At 35.0% G+C, this 20,650-nt stretch overlaps 1 protein-coding gene and 1 long non-coding RNA gene across 7 annotated transcripts in view; one reads left to right on the top strand and one right to left on the bottom strand.

Annotated features, from left to right (window-relative positions):
* The window catches only part of PDE4D (phosphodiesterase 4D), a 697,708-nt gene that overhangs the window by 409,521 nt on the left and 267,537 nt on the right, over positions 1-20,650 (bottom strand). The gene's annotated exons all lie outside the window — the stretch shown is intronic.
* The window catches only part of LOC148127407 (uncharacterized), a 50,068-nt gene that overhangs the window by 28,549 nt on the left and 869 nt on the right, over positions 1-20,650 (top strand). Inside the window, exons 2-5 of the long non-coding RNA XR_015742354.1 lie at positions 2,834-3,012; positions 8,692-8,849; positions 16,166-16,283; positions 18,018-18,102. This is a non-coding gene — a long non-coding RNA (uncharacterized LOC148127407). The remainder of the gene's footprint in view (positions 1-2,833; positions 3,013-8,691; positions 8,850-16,165; positions 16,284-18,017; positions 18,103-20,650) is intronic.

Here is a 20,650-nt window from a genome sequence, read left to right as displayed (position 1 = left end):
ACTTATATGCAAGTATAGCCAAAATAAAACTTTACAGCTTCTGAGGGGTATTTGAAAGTTTAACAGGCAAACACAAGTAAAGGTAATCTTTGATTTATGACCAGTCATTCAACAACCATTCGAAGTTATAACACCTTTGGAAAGGATGCCCCCTGATTCTCCAGGTCACATAATTTAATTTCAAGGACTTGGCAACAGGCTTTCATGTATGAATGTTTGCATATCCCATGGTCACATGACCATGATTTTCAAGGGTTTTTTGCTGGTCTCCAGCAGTTTTTATTTACTTCATTATATTTGGAGACCATCCATTTTTCTCACAGAGAGATTATGGGAGGTGTACAATTAATTTTTTTCCCAGTTTATGGCATAAAACACCCATTAGGGAGAATGGGTTTGCTTAACAGTGGTTTGCATGGTTCACTTTACAATCATGTTATTCAGATTTACAACAGTGTGATTCACTTAATGACCACTGTAAAAGTTGTCCAAAAAAAAGGGTCCACATGGGTGCTGTGACATACAATTGCAACAACTTACAATCAAAATTCCAATCCCAATTGTGGTTGTAAATCCACAGCCACTTGTAGTCTCCATTTCACACATTCTTATAGCTACAGACATATGTTGGGTATATAGGTCACTAAGTCAAATGGGCAAAATGGGTTATTTTTCTTTTTTAAATATTTTATTTATTTCCAAAGTTAAAATATATTCTTCCCCAAAAAAAGACAAAATGAAGACCCAAAATAAAAACAAAATATTAAACATATTAAATGACTTATTTTTTAAATTGTGTCTTTGAGGAAAAGAAAGCATTGCTGTAATATTCACACATGCATATTTCTTCATATTGAGTTAATTTTTTTTAACAGACATTTCTCTCCTCAATATGCTTTTAATGACTTGTGTATGGAAAGAAAAAAGACGTCTACTACATCAACATCAGATCTGCCCTGTTAAGCACTGAAATGTGATTAAAGGAAATCTTTCTTAGAGAAAGGTCACATTCATGATGTACTTTTTTCTCTTCCACCCCTTTCAAGAGCTGCTTCTTTAACAAAGTGGCTGTTTGGGAAACTCAGAATTCTACCTAATATTCTGAAATATGGGATTATTTAGTTAATCCCTGTATTTATCTGACTACTGTAAAAGATGATGGGATAATCAATTTGATGTATCACTCAAAGGGAATCAGATTAAGAGCTGCTCAAAGCGTATTATTCTGAAGTGGGAAAATAAAAAAGGATCTTGAAAACAATGAATTACTAGGAGGCATCCTGGATTTATCTAGCTAGACTAACTTTATCTCTTATTCTACTTAAGTGAATTGCTTAGGAGATTGTTAGAATTCTGCAGGCATAGCTTCATATCGGTCCTGAGTCCCCCATTCTCTATCATTTTTAGAAGCCATCTGGATTAAGAGGTAATGTTTATAACATTTGCACATCATTCAAAATCAAATCTGTAGCTGAAAGAGAGAAATCTACAACTCAAAATGGTCTGAGTTTAACAGAACAACATTTAAAAGAGACACATGCATACGCAGCTATGAAAGAAATTGAAATATAGAATATGAAATACCTCACTTGATACCAGTATTTATCGTTTTTAAAAAACTTGAAGTAGTAGTTAATTGCAAACTAAATATAAGTTGAAAACATGATATACTGTAGCTGCAAATAACCTAAATGTCCCCTTTTACCTCTTCAATTCTATGATCTGTTCAGCTCAACAACAACCATTCTACTGGGTCAATATTCCTTGAGGAACACTTCCTACCCATGTATTTTTTCAAATACAAGCTGAAGCGCTACAGGCTTAATAGGCTGCCACCTGGCCAATAAAGCTTCAGATCATGCTGGATAAAAAAAGACATCCCTAACCCAGCAGGAAAAAAATGTTTGATCTTCTGAACCCCCTTTGCAATTGCCTTCATGTAGGAATCAAAATGAAGATATTCTGATTGCTACATTTCTGTTACACAAAGACCGTTCCTGTTTGACTTCTAACCTGTGGCCTTTAAATTTCCTACTGCTAAACTTATCCAACCACAGTGTAACAAACTGAGTTAGAATGTACTTCAGAATCTCAGGCTCTTTTATCGAATAAAGAAGCTTTGACTCTTTGTGTGCAGGAAAAAGGTGAAGATAGATCCACCTAGCAGTTTCAAGGTATGTTTAATAGTTATGCAGATAAGTGCTATAGTCTGACAAGATTTCTGTCTGTAGGTGAGCAACAATAAAGAAATTACTCTGGAGTAATTCCTTCTGTCATTCTTTGTTCATTGGGCCAACACAAACACTTGAAGCTTAAAAGTGCCAGCCCCATCCCCAAACAAAACAAAAATTGGTACCTGCATACTACCCTCTTCTTTTAAAAATGCCCTAGTAGTTGAATCAAATATACATTAAATCCCTGTACGCTGCTTTCAAGGTAAGTATGCATTAAGGTAGCCTTATCTATATATCAGCAGCTGTCCACCTGCCTCCATCCAGCCAGTCAGCTCACCTTCTTTAAAAGATTCAGGCAATGTAGTTACTTGAATTTATAACCCACTTCACTTTTCCTGCAGGTAATTAACAAAGTAATATATAAAACTGGTTAGAAGGATAAACCTCGCCGCTTCCTTTTCCTACAAGAATTGAAAATGGATGATTAATAGCCTCTTACGGAAAAGGTACTTTGGCTGGCCAATCTTACATAACTATATTTTTCTCTTCCTCTTTTTGCAGGTTATAGAACTGTCATCATGGATCCCATCAAATCAGAAGATCTTAAATTAGTCTCATTTATATCACATGTCTCACATTACCTTTTGCTTATTTAACAGCATGCAGAGGATGACTGAGATGTAAGATTTCAGGATTAAGGAACATCTTTTTAGACTTCAGAGAACAGAACCTGGAATGGAACATTTTGTCTCAATGGGATAAAGCCTCTCTGGAACTATCTGGAGCTATCCAAGGTTCTGCGTCTCCTAGACATCTGATTAACTATCATAAACTATGAGTCACTAAAGATTGGAATGTAGTACAAACATTCTAGATACCGATGGTGCTTGCAAAGTGATGATGAGGGCTCTACTCTTTCCAGATTGGAGAGGGAAAGGATGTTCAGCTAGCTACAAATTTTTAATAGAATAATTTTATTAAAATTCTAATTAAAAGGCTGAACTGGTACAAAACTAACATAAATAAAGGAATATAAAGAAAAAATAGAAAGTGCAGAAAAGGAAAAAATAAATAAAAAAGAGATAATATAATGAAGAAAAAGAAAAGAAATATATAAAGAAGTGACTTCCCCCTTCATCACAAGTATAAACAATTTTAATAACTTATCACCCCTTCTTAAAATGCAACAAAAAAGTCCTTCTCCTCATATCCCATTTCTTATCTATTAAAAAATCCTTAAAGCTTTATTGTTCAGTCCTGATCAACAAACATCCATAAGGATTAGCAGAGAAAGCAACATAATCTATTTTAACTTTGGTCAAATCAATCTTACATTTTCCCCTTTACTTAGTATGGGAAGCCAGCTAGAAGTTGCTTGCCTAATAACCGTGGGATTTGGCGAATCACAGCAATCCTGAAAGAATTGTCATAATAGGTGATATAATTATGCTTTATAACCATATTATTTAGCAATGGAAATTCCAATCCCAATTGGAATAAATCAAGGACTATTTTGTATACAATAAACCCTGAGTTAGATTAAAGCTTTCTCTCAAGGATTCCATACTGACAGTATTTTAAAACTAGTTCACACGAAAGTTTTTCATCTAGATACCCAAACTGTTTCAGTTGTCTATACTGTCTAATACAGGGTGTCAAACTGGTGGCCTGCGGGCCAGATGCATCATGCACAAGCCACACCCACCCCAGATCTGTGAATGGGAAAAATGTCACGAAACGTTACGTGACGGCAATGTGACGTGGCAAGTTTGACACCCATAGTCTACCATAAAGAGAAATACTGCAGCTGTGATAAGGGACTAGGAGTTGCTCTTGACTAATCTCAACCAATCATGGCCAAAACAGCTATCCTGTATTTGACAGATATGCTGCCAGTCCATGACTAAGTTCTGTAGTGGAGAAGGCTATTTTTTTTTCAGCTAAATCCTTTTCTAGCTTTTTTTTTCCTTGGAGAGTAACTATGCAAGACAAGTTAAAATTGCTACAGCACAACTGATTGGGTATATCAATTTCATTCTGTGCATGTTTGGGTCCATTTAAGTTAAACTGAACTCTCTTGAGGTTTAGCCAAGTTGGCAAACTTATTTGTTATTGTTGTTCCCAGTACACTTTAACCTCCCTTATTAATTTATTTTGTAAATAGGCCCTTTTCTTTTTTTAGAATATTTTGAAGGATCCTTGTTTTATATGCTAAGAAGCAACAGATTAATAAGTAATTGGCAATCAAAACGTAGTGATTTTATATTCAGTCTCCCTAATATTTTCTGTATAATCATCACATTCCGACTCTTATTCCCCATAAAATGGAAACGTAGAGCAAAGTTTTGCTACTATGATAACAATGGTCTTGCAGAAAAAAATCTTACCTTTTCACTCCTATTGAGAAGAAAAAATAGTTTGATGGTTCTATGATATTTTTATAGAAAAAGACATTTAGGAGTTATGACTCCTCCATCATTCTCAATCCCCTTCTCTCTCCCCCTAAAGGGCAAAAATAGACAAAATACAGAATATGGTGACTAAATCTTTAGAAACCCATTTCTATTCAAAGCACCCAGGAAAAGAGAAGATAATATGACTGGTATTTCATGATTGCTTTACAATTTTCCTGAATTAAATGATCTCTCACAAACTGGTTATTCCTATAGAGAGGAGCAAATAATTTAATAAACCTGTCCTTTTATGTGGTTCAAATGAGTACAATAAAAATTAAGAAAACAATGCAAAGAAAAAGGCTTAACTCCCCCACCAGCCCAGAACTGTTAAAAATCACCCTCCATTATGCAGAGAAAGAGATGAAATCATGCCTTTCTCACAATAGCTGTATTTGTACAGTATTACATCTCTGTTAAAGATTTAACAGCTGCATTTGCACAACATGAAAACATGATTAATTTGGAACATGATAGGATTTGTAGTAGCTTAATGTATTCCTGAACCTACTCTGCTTACTTTAAAAATCAGTGTATTAACTGAGTTAATTCAATAATCAATTTAAGAATGCTGCTCAAACTTAGCTAGTTCAGTAAGTACTATTATCTCCAATATATCTTTTGCTTGAGACAAATTTGCACTGGATGAACAGTAATGAAGTCCAAATGAAATCCAATAATAGTAGACAGAGAGAATCATAAGGAAGCCATTTCTCTAGATCAGTTTCAATCTGTATAGGTTCTACATGTATAGACTTCAACTCCCAGACTTCCCCAACCAGCAAGGCCATTACTGAGAATTGCAGAAATTGAAGACTCTACATTGGAAGACAGTTAAATTGTCTTAAATTGAAATACTATTTTATATTATCAGTCAAAGACACTTCTCAGGTGTGATGAAACAATACAAAATCTAAGGTATTGCTTTTGTACTTACCGAAACTGAAAAAACTTTTTGCAACCAAATTTCTCTACTGAATCTATACAATGGATTTGAGAGTCATCTAGATAACTTGGCTGATGTTGCTCAGTATCTTTTTATTGAAGATTTAGATTCTGGAAGATCAGTAAGTTTGGAGAAAAGTTGCCTGCTTGCCTGTGCGTCTTACCTACTCAAAAGAGCTAATTATCTATCTCATGGTATTTTTAGAGAAAAGGGAGAAAAATAGAAAATTGAGCATCTTGGTTAAACTGAAAGACAGCAACTGACTAAGGTTGAGTGACTAAGCATTCTGTTCAAGTGCTGAAAAGGATGAGTTTGCTTTGAAGTATCAACTCTTCCTTGTTGCCAAGAAGAAATAATTGTACTACCATCTTCTCAAGCCTGCTGTAAGTGGCTGAGATGTTTTGGGATCTAAGCCCTACCACCCTAACATTATTGTCAGTTTGAAGATTCACAGATCAGAGGAAATGTCTTGATTGTGTATTCTGCCTCTTCCCTTCCAGATTAGAAAGAGTGTTATGGATTCTATTCCACATTCAATTCCACAAGACTTTCCAATTGGGAAGCTAGCACTGACCACATGCATTTATTGAAACTTGAAACTCCAACACATTATTTTTTAAGGTAGAGTTTGCCTAAGAAAGCAAATCTAAATGTACCATCAGTACTGGACTAGAGTTAAAAGATGCTTCAAATGGAAAGAAGGCAACAAAGAAATATGGGTAAAAGGGAAACAATAAGAACTTTTATCCACTGTATTTAGCAACATACATTTTGTTAGTTCTCTAACCTAAATACTAAACTTTGCTTTTTATTTTTTACTTAGTAGCATTTAAATAATCAAAAGGGAATGCAAACACATGCAGCATTCTCATGACATAGGTTTTAGCTGATCTAAATTTCCTAAATAGTGTTGACTCAAAAAAAGGTGAGATATTTTATGAATGTTTTGCCTCTCCTAAAAGCAGTCCTTCCCTCCCTACATTTCCCAGTGAAAATGTTCATAATAAGCCAGGTGTTATAAGAAAGGCAAAAGCATTCATACGGCTGAAATAGCAGCATGTAGCGCTATTTTCCACACAAAATGCATCCCATTTGGAAGCATGTGGATTTTTAGAGAACCATGTTTAAATATAAGTGTTGCCACTATGTCCCAGTTTAGTTCCAACAGGATAGTCATCCAATCCAGAGTCATTTCTTTGCATTACATTATTTTGTACAGCAGCATTCACCCCACTTGATGTCTTCCATATACACGGTTTCAATTCACATATTTGCAGATAGGAATTCATGCTTTAAATCCTGGAGGGCTACCATCACCCATTATCAACTCTGGATTACCAGGATGACGAGTTATAATTTGGTATATAGAAACAATGTTGTTCTTGTGATCCTAATTTGGGCAAAATTGGATTTTATCTATCATTGCTTATGAGGATATGCAGTTTTAGGCAGAGTACTGGCAGCCTTAACTTTAAAAAAAATCCAGAAAATTACTATTTACTTGCACATTCCATTTCTGTGATGTGTGTTACTGACATATGGTCCAATTTAATAAAGCATAAAGAATACCAATTAATTTTCTTTCTAAAAAAGGAGGGGAGAATAAACACAGCACACATACATAAAATAACCCACTTTAACTATTAATATTTCTCAAAGGTATTCACAATGTCATTGTTGTCCTCTTCTTTTTTACATTGATGTAATGAGATCCTGAGTGTATAGTTAAATAATAGACATTCCCATCTTTTTAATGGCCTACCCACCATGATTTGGAGCATAATAACCTTCTTGAGCTAAACTAATGTAGTGTAAAGAACCAGGGCAGGCAGGGGAGGGAAACAACAAGGAATCTTACAGCTCCAAGGAAATCATTGATGCATCATCAAACAAAAGCATAAAGCAAGACCGCTGTTTGAATGAAGCACATAACAGCTAATTAATGTATATAGATTAGGTTTGTGCAATGATCCATATCTGAAGAACAACGTGTGATTCAGAGCATGCAAGAATGTATATCTAATACCTTAAAACAGCTGTAGGCTCTTTTCGTTTAACATGTTCCTTACTGGTGAACCGAAACACAATCAATCATATTTTTGCACTTCATATCTGGACCACCACATAGTTCTACTACAGACATCTAGAACTATAAGTACAAATTTGCTTTATGTCTCACCGTACTACAAGACAACTATTATCATCAAAAAAGAAGACTATGGAAAACACAGATTGCAACAGAAGAAATGTAGTATGCGGATGCTAGTTTGATATAATTACTATAATTTCAAAATAAATATAGCATTTTTGGCCTACATTGTTCCTACTTAGATTGCTGTCCAAAAACTACCTACAAAGGGCCATTACAGGAATGGGCAACTTGTGCTCCAACTCAGTTCAACCAAACATTTCAGGACTTAAAGCCATTTTGGGAAGTTTGGGGGTTGAAGGGATGAGTTTGCTTCCCAGAAGCTTTCTGCTGCCATTATCACTTTAATCTACTCCTCTCCAAATAAAATCCTGAAAATGAGCTACATTTCTACCAACCTTTTCAGTGATCATTCAGGGAATGATGTGGTGGCCCTCAACTTTCATTCCAACAGAAATACTCTCACTCATCTCTATCAAAGCTCAAAAATGCCAGCAACAGAAATCCAAAAAGAAATTCTCACGTTTCCTGAGAATAGGATCCAAAACAGCCTCTTTCAATGTAGGGAGAAACCATTTTAGAAACTGCAGGCATATTTCACCATAATATTATTTTCAAAAGCAATTTCAGGATACATCGTGGGGGAAGGCAACATCTGGTTGTAAATATAGTAAGCACATTGTGAGGAAGATGTACTGATGTTACCAAGAAAGAACAACTGTGCATACATGCATAAAGATATTAATTAAGTCCATTTTAAAAACTTTTTTCAAAATTTTATGATAGACTGAAAATGTTTTTCAACTTATGAAGCAGATCTATTCTTTATCATACATTTTTAAGATGAACAACATTTTTAAGAAAGAGAACTTGAAGATTTTAAAATTGTTTTCAATTGTTTTTTAAAAGTAATTAGAAGAAAATGATAATAACTCTTTCTCTCCCTTCACTATTCTCTCTTTCAGAGAGGCCTCAGTGACTATTTAACACAGAGTGGTAGGGGTTAAGATCTAACAAGGAATACGAAATGGCACAACCAGAGAGCTGGCTTTATATACAGGAAAACTGCACCGTGAATGCAAATTCAAATGGGAGATTCCACAGAAGGTCATCTAGAATAAACAGTGGTAAGATTCTGTTAAACTTCCAATTTCAGACAGGTACTGTTCATTCAAACATTCAAACAGGACATAGTGGAAGTAGACAAGCAGACAAGGACTAGAAGACTGCAATGATGATACTATAAATATAGTGGTGCCAAGTGACAGCAACATTAGGAAGAAGGAATATGAGAAGCTGAAGGAGTAATAGGGCCTGGTACTTCTTAATACTGGTAGACATCATATTAAATCATACATTAGGTGCTTCATTCAGCAGAATCTTTAAATTCATAGTCATGGTTCTTAACCAAGAGATGTGCAGAGAAGCTATAAGTTGCAAACCAAACTATCAACATCAACTGTATTAATTTGATTTGATTTTTATCCCACCATTGTTACTTCATAAAGTAACTCAAGGTGGCCAACATATCTAATACTCCTTCCTACTTCTGTTTTCCCCACAGCAATAGGGACAATGTCCAACTGAGAGAGAATAACTGGCCAAAAGTCATTCAGCTGGCTTTCATGCCTAAGATGGCACTAGAACTCACACTTTCCTGGTTTTGAGGCCAGCATTTTAACTATTAGACCAAACTGGCTTTTGGTGTTCCTTTTGGTGTATTTCCAAAAATCCCTCTGGATCTCAGATAGTTCCAGTAGATTCCTATAAATAAACAGGACAGGTGACTGTACTTGAATAATTTGTTTGGAAGTATGCTCAGGGAGGAGAAAAAAGAGGGAGGTTGGGGGAAAAAGAACATCCCTATGTGCTAAAGCAATCTCATTGGTTTGCCTCTGTTTAGGGATCTGACATGCCAAACACAATAGCTACTGTTTTCTCTCACATTATATAGCCCAAAACTTTTCAGGCTGTTTATAATACTCAGTGTGATAATGGATTTTATACAGCAATTATATGGCTTTTCCTTTTTAGTAACAGATTTGATTTTTAAATAACTCAGCATGCTTTTAAGAGCTATTGCTTTGACAATGAAATTATAATTTTATTTCAACAATGAAGTACAACAGAATTATGAATACTTTCAGGTAATTTTATTTTTTGTCTTACATATGTAGAAACAAAGATAGAGGAGGAAGAGATTAGCTTTTTCTGTTAATATTTTGAATCCCACCAGTACATCTTTGCCATGAAATTAATAAGTTAATCAAAGGGTTCTAATAATCAAATATTTGCAAATCACTAAATAGAGGTAAATGCCATTCAATTATTAACATGAAATGATAAAATAGCTAATAAAATGATATTAACATGAAATAATAAAATAACTAATTTTAAGAAATGTGATGAAATGTTTTTGTTCCACCCATTGATGAATGGTAGCTATTAACCAAGCAGCCTTATTTTGAATCAGTCCATTAGTTTGTCTAGCTCAATATTTTCTACACTGATTAGCAATTGTCCTAGAGCCCTTGATTGTAAGGTTTTAGCCAGACATTTTCCTAGCAAGTCCAGACATTACTATAGAAGATATCTGGAATTTCAATAGCCAAACAAGTACCACACACTGACCTGAAAAAAAACCTGTATTTTGTTGGCTGTTAATTATTGCCTTTTACTATATATGTCATCCTGTGTAAAATATCACCTTTAGGTTTTTCTGTGTGTGGAGTGGAGTGCCTTTGACTCCTGGTAAATAGAGACGTCCTTGTAGATTTTTGGAAGTGGTTTGCCTTGTCTTCTTCCTAAGGTTGAGAAAGAAAGTGACTGGCCCAAGGACAACCTGCAAGATTGCCTAAGATGGGACTAGAATTCAGAGGTGGTATTCAGCAGGTTCTGACCAGTTCTGGAGACCCGGTAGCGGAAATTTTGAGTGGTTCGGAGAACTGGCAAATACCACCTCTGACAGGCTCCGTCCCCATCTATTCTCTGCCTCCCGAGTTCCATCTGATTGGCTGGGTCTTCTATTGTTACCCTGCACAGGAGAACAGAGCAGGAAAGCGGGTTAGTGGGATGGAGAGAGAATGGGGATTTCCCCCATTCCCCCAACTTTCCCCCAGGAGTGGGGAGGGAATGGAGATTTTACAGTATCCTTCCCCTGCCACACCCATCAAACCATGCCCACCAAGCCAAGCTCACAGAACCAGTAGTAAAAAAATTTGAATCCCACCATTGAAGAATCCTCAGCTTCCCAATTTCTAGCCTTAATCACTACATCAAACTGCTTCCCTCAAATGTCAACTGATCAGCCATGTAAATTAAACTGATGTATATATTTTTTTTTCTTTAAAAATAAAGGGAAAAAGACAAGGTGCAGGAATTGCCAGCCAAAGCCAGCAGTGGTGGTGTTCATACAGTAGGTTAGCAGAATCAGTTTCACTTTCCCCCACGTTTTGTTTTTGCCCTGAGAATAATATGCAATGAAGGATTCTTTGCTGAACAGCAAAGATACAGATAATGCAAATATTTTTGGCAGTTATTTCATTGTAGAGCTGCCAATTGCTCAGTCCATTGGGACCAACTTAAAATAATATATTCTCATCCGTCCTTTTCACAAAAATGAAAATTAATTCCTCTTGTGCTGTAGATAAAACTGTGACCAACCATGAGCAAAATTAACAAAATAGGTAGGGCATGACAATACTGATTGTGGTTATGCTTCAAAAACAAACAAACACTAGCAAGCCATTCCCAAATAAAGCATATAGACTACACTAAAAGTTACTCTTATTCCAGGCTTGGCTCTGTTGTGGATGGGCCTCCAGCTGTGGAAGTTAATGTTTATTCTTAGAGATAAACAAATCTAGGTAGGAAAAAAAAAACATGAGTTCCTTGGAGGCATTGAAGATTCTTTCCTATATGAACAGCCTTATGTTGATTAGTTTTAAGGCAGGAGGATGAGATAACAAGAAAAGTTTGCCTATTACATTTGGAAAAGATGTAAGTTCAATACATGTGATGAACTATAAACCTGGCTCTGGCAATGGGGAAATGATGAATGAGGCATTAAAAGGAATGGGTTCAGAAAAGATTACTCCATCCTAGGAAAGAAGAAACCGTAAGAAATAAACTCAAAACAACCCTACCTCCATTTTTGGGGAGTGTAAGATACAGCAGGGGGAAAAAACCAGACCCTTTGAAACAATAAATAACATTTCTGAAAGTGTTGCCGCTGCTTGTAATTCTTGATTTTGCCTGCTTCAGAGAGGCAAAATCTACAGCAGAGTTGCTAAGGATTTTGCAGACATCTGTCCATGTTGGCATGTTGCCCCTTTTTTCCTGTAGATTTGTCCTGTATTCCGACATTTGCCTTGGGGATACTGGGAAGCAAAGAAGCCCATGAGAAAGTATTCACATTGTGAAATAGAAAAGACACAAAAAGGTTCTTCAAATGCTCCCCATAAAATGTGAGAGTGAATATTTTCAGACTAGGGTAATGTGAATATTTGAGGGGGGAGGGAAAAACCTAATGTTTTATTTCTTCACATTTGCTTATTTTGCCATTCTTATTAGTATCTGATTGTTGTCATGCCACCATGATTAGTACAGTGAATGCTGGCATACAGCAATCAACGTTCAAAAGCTCCTATTAACTCTGTCTGATCTGGAGTGTACTGTCTAACAGGAAAAGAATGTGAAGCTTTGCACATGATCTTAGCATCCCTGAGGTTAGCAAGTTTAAATGGTCTTATACAACACACTAAGCTACAAACCATAGTTAAGAAAATTCAGTGGTTGTTTCTGCACAATATGCTAAGCTGAAATAAAACAAGACATGGCTTCGGTCACTCAGTACATTGAGAAAAAAAGATGCTTTCTTAGTTTTGGCTTAGCTGACATAAAAAAGGTGGGACATACATATAATTATAATAAATATTATTATGTGTTGGTCCAACCTATTTTGCAAATACTAACTGCTCCAATTACAACAATGAGGCAAATTCAGTTTTTAACCTTTAAGCACATAAGTACTCAAGCCTATCCTGGAGTGTGGATTAGATACTTAGAGCAATTCCCAATGTTCCAAATATCAGCAGAGCTACTTTTTAATTAACTTTTGTAGCTCAGCATATAGTTCAGTTTGAGCAGTGCAAAGCAATGAGTCAAGCCTGATTAAGGCAATCCACCAAGCAATTCTTTCTAAGAGTTATTGTGAGAAATTTGAATGAAAGCTCAACTTTTCAGTTATTAAAATTGTCATAAAAATATCAATAAGAAACAGACAGCAACACAAACAAAAATTCCTGCTTTAAGATCAGAGGCTTATTGTGTCTAATAATTTGGAACATAAGAAATGAATAGATATAAAAGATATAATAGCAGTAATACCCTTGCATTAAGAAGCCATTGCAATGGAGTCCAATGACATACAGCAGGTCCTGCAAGGATTAACATAAATCAAAGAGCCCCAAGCTTATCTCCAAGCCTATCCTTTATACTTTTCTTCTAACCACATATAAGCTTCATAACTTCACTCACTGTCACTTTCCTTAAACACCTGTGTACATTACTTTCAGTTCTTCATTTCCAACAGTTTCATTCTTCCTGTTTTAAACTTATCCAAGTGCATTCTTTGCAAAAAATATGTTTTCACAGTTAGCAATGGCTCAGCAGGATTACAAATAGTTCTGGTATATTTTGAAACCATCCTAGCTGAAAACTTTGGCTCATATCTCTTTCTTCTGGGGCCTGCTATCATCCATAGGGCTTATTGAATCTAATAGATAAGATTCTCACAATATGTTACACTGGGCTCCTGCTGACAAGACCACCAGCTTTCGCCAAGGATGAAAAACCTCACATTTATCCAATCTGGATGCTGCTTCTTTTTCATCAATACCCTTGGACAGTTTGGATGGTAATAGATTTGGAATGGTTTCTGTGATGTAATCTGCATTTCTACAGTCACTGCGTTTTTCTTGATAGCTTTTGTCCATGGCCAGAAAAGAAGCATTGGCCTCAATACTTGGTGCTTTCCATTCATAGTAAATTGATAGCTGTTTTGTGAAACCTGATTACATCTGTTGAGTGCAGCAGAATTGCCAAGGATATTCTAGCATGCCTTCATATGATGTATTTTTCTTGTTATTTCTTGCATAAAAATTCTGACATTTGATTTGAAGGAGCATGGGTCCTAATACTGATGCTAATATTAATTCTTCTGGAGTATTAATAGTCATTTTTATGAGGCTATGAGCTTCCCTTGCCCCATAAACATTTGCAGTACTTGAATTGGCTAGTATGTAATAAGTTTCTGTATAACATAAGAATAAAATTAAGTATTTCAATATTGATCCCCTACAATAATTATTGCTGTGTTTACTCAGCAATAATTAGTTATTCAGTTATAAATAATTAGACTCAGTTATTGATTGCATAAGTTTATATACAACATAAATTAAATATACTTAAATAATGATAATTTATAACAATATAAATTAATAATATAATAATTTCTCTTCAATCTTTCTATACAAACCTGTGCTTTTTTCACTATTAATGTATAAATAATTAATGTCAAAGTTTACACTTAGAATTATAGCTTTCTGAAAGATTTCTTTTCATGAACTGTAATCTATAAAATACTCTGACAACTTTTCTGTTTCAGAGCTCCCAGGTAATAATTTAAATTAACTAGGAAGAAAGGCATTTTATCTGAAGTACTAAATGATAGAAACCAAAGTATGTGGATGACAACTTCACAGAATAAATAGTATGAATATTCAGAGTGTTCAGAAAGCTCCCAATCCATTGTGAAAGCCCAATCTGCAGTTCTGGGAATAGATGCATCTGGTTTGAATAATTCAGAAATCAGACTGATCTGACATCATGACCAGATTTAGAAGAAGGCTCAGATAATGTAAAGTTAGTTATTTATGGGGAAAGAGTTCTATCTTTTTTCTTTTCATTTTTTAGAAAGATGGATGGATGAAATTGACAGGTAAATAAACATCATAAATGTGATTTAGCAGTACGGTGAGTAACTTGGCATATGATGTTGAATGATTGCCTCAGAAATCCACATTTATATGCGAAACATGGTGTATGCAAAATTCATACTGCATAGAAATGAACTGTTTTGTGACTGTTGATTATTTATAGGTAACTATAATGTCTGAGTATCCTTTTCTCATCTATTCCTCCATGAGACTTTGCTTCTGCACATCTCAATGTTTTAATTATATATTTAGATTTCATAAACCACCTGTCACATGGCATGTTGGTTTGGACAGTCATAACAAATCATCTAACTAGCTAATCCATCCATCTGCTGGACTTGATCATTAAACATTTTATCATAATAATCTATTCTTGTTTTTTCTATGTAGTACATCTGCAGACTAGGATTTACAGCTGAATAGAGGGAAACTATTAATACCAGATATTTAAGTTGGTGGTCCATGCATGCCAGCTTTGTATTTGATGTAAATTGGTTTATAACAGTTAATGACAGCTATTTTTAAAATATAACTTCTAAATGTATATAAAGTATGACTAGTTTTTAAAGATTAGTATTAAAGTAAACTGCTGTTTTGACACAATGCATAATTTAAAGTCCCTGTTTATGAAGGTCTCTAGCAAAGTCATTGAACGTTTCATCATAAAATAAGCTTGTTTTAACAGTGAATTTATTTTTCTTATCATTTAATTAATTGCTGAAACCTTAATCAGTAAAGCCAATAATATGATATTCAACTGTACTTAGATAAGTAGTTTGCAAGATATTTGGTGGAATATATGAGGATTTACATGCTATTCAGTGTCTACAAAGCTCAATCAATCCAGCTAGTGCATACACCGAGACCCTATGCACAGTTAATCTCCTCTGACTGGAGAAATACGCAAATTTTGATGCAGTTCACATAACTGATGAAAGGATACTAGAAGCATCACTATTTGCCAAAAAGATGAGCCACTTCCACTGAATATAATATGAGAGACAATATCAGTATCAATAATATGAGAAGCAAATCTTGCAGTTTGAAGAAGGCTGTCAGGGAACTGGCTATATGGAAAGAGAATGTGCACAGAAGCAACCAAAGCAGCTAACAGCTGTTTTTAAGAAAAACTAAACCTCTTTGAACCTGAGTTCTACTTTTACAAGAAATAACCATGAAATCCCAGGCCATATACTACTAGACTGAGAAGTAAGTGGCAAATCTGTCCCATATTGTTGTCTAGAAAACTACATGGAAGTGGACCATGACTCAAAGAGCAGGCCATCACAGACGTTGATCTTAAGCTTATCTAAACGTCTCTAAAAATCTCAGATCACTGGGTCACTTAGCTCAGTGCTACTGAATTTTGTTTGTGAATTATTCTTTTGTAGAGAGAAAGAAGAGAGACAGAGAAAACACTACTGAAGTTATCTCCTATTTTTCAGGGTAGATGACTTTCCATTCGCTAATTCATCAGATGTTTTATATGCAGATGCCAAGGAGTAAACTGTAGAAAATTGAGTTCTTCTACTTCAAGTTTTAATTCTCACTGCATTTATCATGGTAAGGATCTATCTTCTTTGCTTCTCAAAGTGATGGTTTATTATGTTAGGAAAAAAAATACTTTTTTTTCAAATTGCTGCTGCTCATTTAAATGAACATGATGGTTCTCTAATGGATATTCAAGATTTATATTTCTCATATGTTTTAAATGAAATATCTCTGTGCAAATTACTATTAGATTGCTCAAAGCTGACTGAACCCATTTACTAGATTTTTCTTCTGTTAGAGCGCTATTACATAAATACATACATGCATACATATTTATTGAGATGGGCATTCTTATGCGCACCACAGAAAACAAAGAAGAAATAGAAGCCAACAAAATTAAGACATGAGGTAAGAAAAAGAAAGGGTATAACAGAGAAATCTAGTTTTAGCAGAGAGCCAGTTAATACAGGGAATTACGCTCTAGGCTAGAAACAAGGCATCCAGAATCCATAACCTCTTTCACTTCATAATTCCACCAAAGATGTGTTTCAAAGTTCCCATTAGCATAACCCAACACACAGCAAGGGCACTCTATTACACAATTCCTGTCACTTGGAGCTAAAATGCACATTTTGAAATGCTGTCATTGAGACTCTTATTCTATTATCATTTGCTGTCATTCAGTTTGCCTTGGAAAAATGTGTAAATGGGAATTAGATTCAAGCACAAAAATGTAATAGCTTCCGATTATTGAAGACAGCATATTCAATTAAATTACATTGCAGTTTTAGATACTATTTTATTGATAACCCTTTTAATGTACTTTACTTCTAACATTAGCAATGGGTGATAAAAAATCTCATGACTGCAAAATTTGATATGTTCCAGATATTCACACACAGAGAAATGGATTGGACACCATTATCCAAAGAGTTGGTGGGCTTCATTTAATGCAGTGTGTTGAAAGCAGAAACTGGGCATCCATCTGTTGTTAGTGGTTTACTTTAGATGCTTAACTGAACAAGAACAAGAAGTTGGACATTATGGTCCAAATTTCTCCTCAAAATTCTGTCCTGATGATTTTATGAAGTGTTTTGAAATGAGTTCCTATAATTTCCAATTAGGCATTGGAATTTCATGAGCTTTTGTATGAAATATCTGCAGAACATTAGAGAAAAGTTGAATTTCTCAAATGACATCTAGATTTATGAATTTCACTTGTGACTCATTTAGCGCATTTATATGGTAGAATCACTAAGTGAAAATGATAAATGATACTAAATTATTCTTGAGCAGATAATAACTCAAGAAGTTATCCACAGTCTTCTTGTTTCCCATCAAAACATTAAAGAAATGTCCACTATCTTGAACGTCTATCTTCAGTAATCTAAGAGAAGAAGGGGGAAGCATTCCATGGATGGAAATTCTGACTGGAAAATCAATTCAGGAGGGTTGGGAAATTTTGAAAAAATACAATGAGATGATTAAGGCCCAAACACAAAAAGATGATGAGACCAGCTTGGTTATATAAAGGACTCTTTCATAAATTGATCAATAAAAAGAATAAGTTTAAAAAATGAAAAAAAGGGGTATGTAACAGAAGCAGAATACCAGGAAATAATCCAAATTCGAGTCTTTAATTCAAAACACACACACACACACACACATAACAAAAAAGCATTATTTGAATATGTTTGGAAAGGAAGAGTTGTTCAACCAGTGGGAGAAGATGACAACATGGTGATGGCCAACAAGGAGAAGTCTGAATTGCTTAATTCTGATTTTCCTTCTATTTGTTCACAAAAGAAAAAGTGATCCAACCTCTCAGAAGTCTCAGAAGATTCACCCAAGGTGTCGAAGAGAAATGAAGGTCAAAATAGGCCACAAAGTGGTGAGACAACACATAATTCAATTAATTCAATCTGTTGAGGCTGTATGAACTGTATCTCAGGGTACTACCAGTACATACTAGTTGATATATTGTCAGATTCCCTGACTACAATTGTCTGAAATATAAGGTTAGTTCAGTGCCAGAAGATGGAGAAGAGCTAACATTGTTCCAATTTTTAAAAAAGGAAAAAAACCTGAGAAATTACAAACCCATGAGCCTGACATCAATACTAATGAGAATCCTAGAAAATATAACCCAACATTTAGAAAGGAAGAAGGTGATTAACAGAATTTGCTAAAAGTAGATTATGCCATATATTTTTATAAAAGTAAATACATTAGTAAACCAAAAAATGTTATAGCTCTAATATACCTAGTAAGGCATTTGATAAAGTGATCTATTTAATAAACTGGACCAATGTCAGATAGATGGTCCCATTACCAGATGGATTTACAGTTGGTTGAACAATCTACCTACCTAACACATGTTTCTTAATGACTTTATGTTCACAGTGAGGGGATTATATAATAGGATTCATCAGTAGTCCATTCTGGGTCTAGAAGTCTTCAATATCTTCATAAATGGTTTAGAAAAAGAAACAGAAGAGATACTCAGCAAATCTTTAGATGATACAAAGCTTCTGTCAAGATCTCAGAAGATAGGCTCAAGTTTCCAAAGGATTTTGATGAACATTGAGCTCCTTCCAATAAAATGTAACTCAGTGCACAATTCTACATTTAGGTAGGAAAAATCAGGTAAACAGATACATATGAACAGATATATTATGTTTAGCTTAAATAGTGCTTGCGAGAAGCATCTGGGTATCCCGGTAGACCACAGATTAAGCATGAGCCACTAGTCTACCTCAGCTGCCAAAAAAGCCAAAGTAATTTTTAAGTCACAGAATGTGATAGTCCTGCTCTAAGTTGCACTGGTACCAGAAATTTTGTGTCCACTTTTAGTTACCATAATAAGAAAGGATACTGAAGAGGTGAAAAGAACGCAGAGAAGAGTGACAAAGATAAGGAGGTCCTTGGAGATTAAATCCTATGAAGAACGGTTAAAAGAAGGATAACGAGAGACTTGATAGCTTCACCCAATATATGAAGCAGGAAAAATTGTGTGGATTTATTCTCCACAGAGGCTAAAGATAGACAAGAATCAATTGGTGGAGCTTTATAGAAATAGAACCAAACTCAAAATAGGGGGATTTTCCTGACCATGAGAACTATTAAGCAGTTAAAGAGCCTGCCTGCATTCTGAATTTGTGGCTGTTCGATCAGTGCAGCTTTTCAAACAAATGTCGGCAGACTTTTTTTGTAATGGGCTGAGGATTTCTATCTCTAGACAGAAGATGATATTCAACATAGACTGCAATACAGACAACTATATAAGGAATAAAATTATAATAGTTCTTCAGGATTATTAGAGCTTGATAGAATCATATTAATTTAAAATCTCATAGATTTCAAAGCATCTACTCTGAAATAGAACCAAAACTGATTCCAATTCAGTAATAAACCTGATGTTTATATTGTCCTAAGTCATAACATGGTTGCTTGGTTTTGGCTTAATGTGTTGTGTAAGTCCAGCTTCTAGGGCTAGAAGATTGTGGTTTATGTCTTAAAATGTTTTATGCAGTTGGCAATCTATAATTTATTGAGTATACCTTAATAAATCATAGGTTTAGAATTATCATATTAGGCACAAAGTAAAATCTATGCAGATTTAGTTAGCACTCATCTCCTCAAGTTGAATCATGTCCAGAAGTCCTCTTATTAAAATTGTGCATTATATTTGGTAAGACATTCTCACTGAAGAGTGCCACATTACATATTCCCAATGATCATATTCCCAGTAAATTCTCCTTGGTCATGTTTTTTTATTTCCCCAGTCCTTTTCTTACTCGGGGACATGTAAGAATATCTGGAAAACACAGCCTTCTCAAATGTCACTGCAGGCAGTGTTAGCATTTGGAAAAGCTACAATTTGTACAACCATGTGCAGATGTAAAACAATTGTTCCATGAAGTCCACTGGTAGTGAATTTCATTATTCTGTCCCTACTGGAATTAGTCTATTAACAAATTTGTTAGCATTGGTCTTTCTACAAAAAGCCTATTTGTATTTGCTTAATTCCAAAAAGGCATGCCACTGAAGATTGTATGCAGCATGCATAATGATAAGAGATACTTTTACATAGAATTTACATTGCATTTAATAGCTTACATCAAGAAAATCAGAAAATAAGGATATCTGAAGAATTGCCTCTCCCTCATTATATCTACCTAGCCACCAGGAAGGGAAAGCAGGTTATGTTGGAAGTCCCATATATTAGGAATGTACATCTGATTGGATCACAAAAAGGGCCTTCTTGGTAGTGGCCCCTTGTCTATGGAACATCATATCCCTGGAGGTATGATTGTACCTCCCTCACCATGTTACTTTTCTGGAGGACCCTTTAGCCATGGTTTTGTCCATGGACCTGAGAACCACAAATGGGGATGGAGCTGATTAAATGGTTTATCTGATGCCATAGAGCAGGGGTG

The sequence above is a fragment of the Pseudonaja textilis genome, chromosome 2, assembly GCF_049901715.1.
Source record: "Pseudonaja textilis isolate UNSWEBS1 chromosome 2, rPseTex1.2, whole genome shotgun sequence".
Classification (NCBI taxonomy): Eukaryota; Metazoa; Chordata; class Lepidosauria; order Squamata; family Elapidae; genus Pseudonaja; species Pseudonaja textilis.
The sequence above is the reverse complement of the archived record's forward strand: the minus strand, read 5'-3'. Positions and strand labels throughout refer to the sequence as shown.